The sequence below is a fragment of the Syngnathus scovelli genome, chromosome 1 (genome assembly GCF_024217435.2).
Source record: "Syngnathus scovelli strain Florida chromosome 1, RoL_Ssco_1.2, whole genome shotgun sequence".
NCBI lineage: Eukaryota > Metazoa > Chordata > Actinopteri > Syngnathiformes > Syngnathidae > Syngnathus > Syngnathus scovelli.
The window spans coordinates 7,370,526-7,377,995 of record NC_090847.1 but is presented as its reverse complement, the minus strand read 5'-3'; positions in this window follow the sequence as shown (position 1 = coordinate 7,377,995).

Sequence of the window (7,470 nt, the reverse complement as noted above, 5' to 3'; positions counted from 1 at the left end):
TAGCTGTACAGCAAACCAACATTAAATGCAAAAAGCCATCACAAGAAAACAAAAGCGCACTTAACAGGGTTGCTTTTTTTTTTTTTTTTTTTTCAAATTCATCCGTAATTCGTCCAGAGTTTTTGTAATCAATCATGTCTACTAAGAAAACTAGTGCAAATAGCCACGAGCGTAGTCACAAAGAGGATGTAGCGAACATGGAAATTAAGCAAAATATACACGATTCTCCCACTCCACCCACCGTCTCGCTTAAGCGCCTACGTCTCAAAAAGTCAAAAGTCAAAGTCAAAGTCAGCTTTATTGTCAATTTCTCCACATGCCAAAGACACACAAAGAAACCGAAATTTCGTTCCCCCCTATCCCACGGTGACAAGACATGGCTCACAACAGACAAACAAGTAAACAAGTATAACAAAAGTGTGCTGAATAAATAATGAATAAATAACACAACAATGAATAAATAAATAAGAGGAGCAGAAAAAAAAGGAGCAAGTGCGCGTACAGCAGACATTCCCGAAAATAGCGCAACAGTGCCGCACGCTACGCAGAAGGGGGTAGCGAGTTCAGGGCCCTAACAGCCTGGAGAAAGAAGCTGTTGGCGAGTCTGGTGGTGCGGGAGCGCAGGCTCCTGTACCTCTTCCCAGAGGGCAGAAGGTCAAACAAAGAGTGAGCCGGGTGACTCACATCTCTGGCAATCGAGGTTGCCTTGCTTCTTTGTCTGCTCACTGAACTGAAGTCTCGAGAGAGGCTGTAATACATATGAGGGTTAATAACCGTTACACAATCATGAATTTAACAATGCAGATTATTCATTTATTTATCTCCGAGCCACACAGAGTGGGACTCATAACTCGCACCCTGGCGATGTGTGTTTGTGAGTACGGTGTGTGTTGCAGTTTGAGCATCCAGAGTGAAAGCAACGTGATCCATACAGGCCAAGAGCCCCGCAGTCTCGCCGCTTGCTAGGAGCTTCATGAGACACGGATGCTGTGCGTGACATTCGGATTGTTCCGTATCCATGGATACCACACCTGATTAAACAGGAAGTCATGCACGTGCTATTGTGAGTGCAAGACAAGCAGCCTGCCATTTATGTGTGCCAGGCTGCGAAAGTCAGAGAAGGGGCCCAACGTAACGGTGCAGTTCATCAGAATGCAAACTTGCAATTATATCTTTGGAATTCTTCTGTGTACATGACAGAGATGCTAAGGATATTTCGTTTCCAGATCGCACAATGTAGATGCTCATCTTTAGTTCTTAATGCTTTATTTAAATACTCAATTCTCTTTTCACACTGACTGGCAGCTTTGCCTATGCTCAGCATGCAAGCAGTGGACACAGCCCAGAGATCCATAATCCTCGTACAGGAGAGAAGTGGATGGCTTTAATGATTTCCATCTCGCCAATAAGCACCTCTCTGATTTAAAATGAGAAATTTGAAGCCCTGTTGGAATCAGCCCACACCAGCATTCATTGCTCCTCTCAATCAATACTCATTGACTTCGGCAAGTAGGTGCTTAATCATTTTTAATCAGAGATAATCAGACATCTTGTCCATTCTGGTTACAAGAGGGTAAAATCGAGTCTCTCAAGTTCAAAGTTCTCAATTTAAAATTCGGGTTCCCTTTTATAATGTCATTGCAGAGTTAATCCAATGTTTATTTTGTTGCATTGAGCAGATAGAACTGATAAACTACTTATTGTTTAGAAGCCAGTTTATAAGATTAAAGTAGTCTTTATTGTTGCGCGCATGCATTGGAAACGCATTAAAATGTTTCGATGCTTTCAACCCATTACAACAATTAGCACAACAGAGCAAGCACATTTATTGACTCTCATGAGGAGTGGTCAACTGATTGACACCCATTGACTAATTGTGGCAGTTAGAGGCCTTGTTTTGTTGCAGTCTACCGTGCCACAGTACATAAATATAAAAATTATTGCTATTATTGCCTTTTTTCATGTTACGTGCCTGCACAGAAAACAACCTGAATTAAACATTAATTAATTGTAACACAAATTCATTTTACCAAGAATATCAGACACTCTCAAATCCACTTAGTCAATATGAACCTAAATTGGCCAATCAGCAGACGGGTTTGAAAGGGTCCAAGCCAATAATAGATCATTTATAATCAGCGTGACCCTTGTGAGGAAAAGAAAATGGTCCAGAAAATGAATGAGTGGATGGATATTTGCTTGATGGTTTGACCCAGCATACAGCATCAAGATTTTTTTCCAACAAGGGATCAAATTAGCCATACAGATGAGTTAAAGTGACCAAGAAATGGGTTACAAGGTTGTCAGTATAGCTGTAGTTAAATAAATAGCCTACTAGTTTGCCAACATTTTCTAAGGAGAAAAAGAAGTTGCCATTCAACCAGGATTTGAACCCCAAAACCTGCATCCAAAGTCAGCAATGTTACCCACTGAGCCATCCAGAGCCTGACTTTGAGCCAAAGATATATTACATCCTGGACTCGTCATCAGCCAATCAGGGCAGCACTCACATTCACACTTAATGGCCACATATAAAACATGTATATGACTTTCTACATGTTTTATGATGGTGAAACTTGATCTGGAACAAATTACATTATTTTCTGTCGGAAACACATTACTTGAATTCCGAGTCAAATGTGCTTGTTATGGACTGCTTTGTGTGAATCGATAAACTACAACAACTCTACAAAAGTTGATAGCTTAACTGTTTTGACCGCTGAAAAATTAAGAAGATGCAGGATCCACGCTGGCATCAGGTTTTTTCTCTCTGTCGGGATAGCGGTTGTAATGAGGGCCTGGGAAGCAGCCATTTTCGCCCCTCACTGAGCCCTCATACATCATTAATGTTCTCACATCATAGTTCTGATAATTACCGAAGACGGAAATGTCACCTCGGTCGCACCTTTTCTACTGAGGAAGACAACTAAAAGGTCTGCGGTCGGCCTAACGTGCCACGGGCATATCACACATATTCCGGGCACGTACACACACTATGGATCCGGGATGGCGGATTTTTAGGCAAAGTGAAAATGTCTCCGCTTACTGAAGACAAAGCACATGGGACACTTTATTTGGCTTTTGCATCAACTCTCTTCCATGGACTCTAGCAGTACTTCAGGAAATGTGACAATACTTCCATTTTTAAAGAGTACACTTTATTTGTGAGTCAAAATGGATGGATGGATGGATGGATGGATGGATGGATGGATGGATGGATGGATGGATGGATGGATGGATGGATGGATGGATGGATGGATGGATGGATGGATGGATGGATGGATGGATGGATGGATGGATGGATGGATGGATGGATGGATGGATGGATGGATGGATGGATGATGGAAATTGCATGTCAGTTACATTCATTAGGGGATAATCCAATCAGCAAATTGCCACGTTTACCCTCAGTAACAGGCAAAAAAAAGAAAAAAAGCTACCATAAAGGACACGGACTACATCACCATTCTCTTTGAAGGTACTCTGGATCAAGATTTACACAATACATATTTTCAATCTTGTAAACGTGTTTTGTGAATATCAAATCACCTCCTTGCCATTCAGTTATGGAATAAGATACATATATGACCCCCAAACTCCTTTCCATCTCTGTTAAAAGAGCTTATCGGAGAACTCGGAGCATATTGCATATTGAGCTATATCTTTCATTAAAGCAGGGCTAAACAAGCATACCTCCCGGATATGAACTACCTGCTTTCACAGTCATTCATCCCCAAAAGGTATTAATTTTTGACAGAGGTGATCTTAATGTCGCAAAATCCGTTTCATGTAAATTACTTCTCGCGTTCATACAGATATGAATCTTTTTATTATCGATTATCTCCCATTTTGTGTAATATAAACCTGGGGTAAAATATTGGCCACAAAATGATCACATCATTTCCCTCTGCAAGTCGTCACCTTATCGTGGTGGAGGGGTTTGCGTGCGCCTATGATCCTAGGAGCCATGTTGTCGGGGGCTTCATGCCCCTGGTAGGGTCACCCATGGCAAACGGGTCCTAGGTGAGGGGTCAGACAAAGCACGGCTCACCCAAGCCCCTTATGATGAAAAACATAAATGGACTTTGTTTTCCCTCGCCCGGACGCGGGTCACCGGGGCCTCCCTCTGGAGCTAGGCCTGGAGGCGGGGCTCGAAGGCGAGCGTCTGGTGGCCGGGCCTTCGCCCATGGGGCCCGGCCGGGCATAGCCCGAAATGGAAACGTGGGTCCCCCTTCCCATGGGCTCACCACCTGTGGGACGGGCCGAAGGGGTCGGGTGCAATGTGAGCTGGGCGGCAGCCAAAGGCAGGGACCTTGGCGGTCTGATCCCCGGCTGCAGAAGCTGGCTCTTGGGACATGGAATGTCACCTCTCTGGCTGGAAAGGAGCCCGAGCTGGTGTGCGAGGCAGAAAGATTCCGACTAGATATAGTCGGACTAGCCTCCACACACAGTTTGGATTCCGGTACAAGCCCTCTCGAGAGGGGCTGGACTCTCTTCCACTCTGGAGTTGCCCACGGTGAGAGGCGTCGAGCAGGTGTGGGTATACTTATTGCCCCCCGGCTGGGCGCCTGCACATTGGGGTTCACCCCGGTGAACGAGAGGGTAGCCTCCCTCCGCCTTCGGGTGGGGGGACGGGTCCTGACTGTTGTTTGTGTCTATGCACCAAACAGCAGCTCAGAGTACCCACCCTTCTTGGGGTCCCTGGAGGAAGTGCTGGAGAGCGCTCCTTCTGGGGACTCTATCGTTCTACTGGGTGACTTCAATGCCCACGTGGGCAATGACAGTGAGACCTGGAAGGGTGTTATTGGGAGGAACGGCCCCCCTGATCTGAACCCGAGCGGTGTTCTATTGTTGGACTTCTGTGCTCGACACGGATTTTCAATAATGAACACCATGTTCAAACATAAGGGTGTCCATGTGTGCACTTGGCACCAGGACACCCTAGGCCGCAGTTCGATGATCGACTTTGTAGTCGTGTCATCGGATTTGCGGCCGCATGTTTTGGACACTCGGGTGAAGAGAGGGGCGGAGCTGTCAACTGATCACCACCTGGTGGTGGGTTGGCTCCGATGGTGGGGGAAGATGCCGGTCCGACCTGGCAGACCCAAACGCTCTGTGAGGGTCTGCTGGGAACGTCTGGCAGAATCTCCTGTCAGGAAGAGCTTCAACTCCCACCTCCGGCAGAGCTTTTCCCACGTCCCGGGGGAGGCGGGGGACATTGAGTCAGAGTGGACCATGTTCCGCGCCTCCATTGTTGAGGCGGCCGACCGGAGCTGTGGCCGTAAGGTCGTTGGTGCCTGTCTTGGCGGCAATCCCCGAACCCGCTGGTGGACACCGGCGGTAAGGGATGCCGTCAAGCTGAAGAAGGAGTCCTATCGGGCCGTTTTGGCCTGCGGGACTCCGGAGGCAGCTGACACGTACCGGATGGCCAAGCGGAACGCGGCTTCGGCGGTTGCTGAGGCAAAAACCCGGGCGTGGGAGGAGTTCGGTGAGGCCATGGAGAATGACTTTCGGACGGCTTCGAGGAAATTCTGGTCCACCATCCGGCGTCTCAGGAGGGGGAAGCAGTGCAACGTCAACACTGTTTACAGTGGGGATGGCGTGCTGCTGACCTCGACTCGGGACGTCGTGAGTCGGTGGGGAGAATACTTCGAAGACCTCCTCAATTCCACCTACACGCCTTCCATTGAGGAAGCAGGGCCTGGAGACTCTGAGGCGGATTCTCCAATCTCTGGGGTCCAAGTCACTGAGGTAGTTAAAAAACTCCTCGGTGGCAAGGCCCCGGGGGTGGATGAGATCCGCCCGGAGTTCTTAAAGGCTCTGGATGTTGTGGGGCTGTCATGGCTGACACGCCTCTACAACGTTGCGTGGACATCGGGGACAGTGCCTCTGGATTGGCAGACTGGGGTGGTGGTTCCCCTCTTTAAGAAGGGGGACCGGAGGGTGTGTTCCAATTACAGGGGAATCACACTCCTCAGCCTCCCTGGTAAGGTCTATTCAGGGGTGCTGGAGAGGAGGGTCCGTCGGGAGGTCGAACCTCGGATTCAGGAGGAGCAGTGTGGCTTTCGTCCTGGCCGTGGAACAGTGGACCAGCTCTACACCCTCGGCAGGATCCTCGAGGGTGCATGGGAGTTCGCCCAACCAGTCCACATGTGTTTTGTGGACTTGGATAAGGCGTTCGACCGTGTCCCTCGGGAGGTTCTGTGGAGGGTGCTTCGGGAGTACGGGGTGCCGAGCCAACTGATAAGGGCGGTTCGGTCCCTGTATCACCGATGCCAGAGTCTGGTCCGCATTTCCGGCAGTAAGTCGGATTCGTTCCCAGTGAGGGTTGGACTCCGCCAAGGCTGCCCTTTGTCACCGATTCTGTTCATAATTTTTATGGACAGAATTTCTAGGCGCAGCCGAGGCGTTGAGGGGGTCCGGTTTGGGGACCTCAGCATCGCGTCTCTGCTTTTTGCAGATGACGTGGTGCTGTTGGCTTCTGTTGGCCGTGATCTCCAGCTCTCGCTGGAACGGTTCGCAGCCGAGTGTGAAGCGGTCGGGATGAGGGTCAGCACCTCCAAATCCGAGTCCATGGTCCTCGATCGGAAAAGGGTGGAATGCCCTCTCCGGATCGGGGATGAGATCCTGCCCCAAGTGGAGGAGTTCAAGTATCTTGGAGTCTTGTTCACGAGTGAGGGGAGGATGGAGCGTGAGATCGACAGGCGGATCGGTGCAGCGTTGGCAGTAATGCGGACCCTGTACCGGTCCGTTGTGGTGAAGAGAGAGCTGAGCCAAAAGGCAAAGCTCTCAATTTACCGGTCGATTTACACTCCTACCCTCACCTATGGTCACGAGCTATGGGTCGTGACCGAAAGAGCGAGATCTCGGATACAAGCGGCCGAAATGAGTTTTCTCCGCAGGATGTCCGGGCTCTCCCTTAGAGATAGGGTGAGAAGCTCGGTCATCCGGGAGAGACTCGGAGTAGAGTCGCTACTCCTGGACGTTGAGAGCAGCCAGATGAGGTGGCTCGGGCATCTTATCAGGATGCCTCCTGGACGCCTCCCTGGGGAGGTGTTCCGGGCATGTCCCACCGGTAGGAGACCCCGGGGACGACCCAGGACGCGCTGGAGAGACTATGTCTCTCAGCTGGCCTGGGAACGCCTTGGGATCCCCCGGGATGAGCTGGATGAAGTGGCTGGGGAGAGGGAAGTCTGGGAGTCCCTCCTAAAGCTGCTGCCCTCGCGACCCGACCCCGGATAAGCGGAAGAAGATGGATGGATGGATGGATGATCACATCATTATACTGACAATCCCAAGCACGTCTGAAGCAATGGAAAAAAGGACAGAAAATGTAGCTCTTACTGTATATTTTGTACAGTGAACACTTTATAGTGGACCACGGAGGCCTGTTTTGAGACCATTATTCTGTGTGTTGAGATTATACACATTATAGACAAAACTGAACTTTGTCAACATTACAAAACCTTA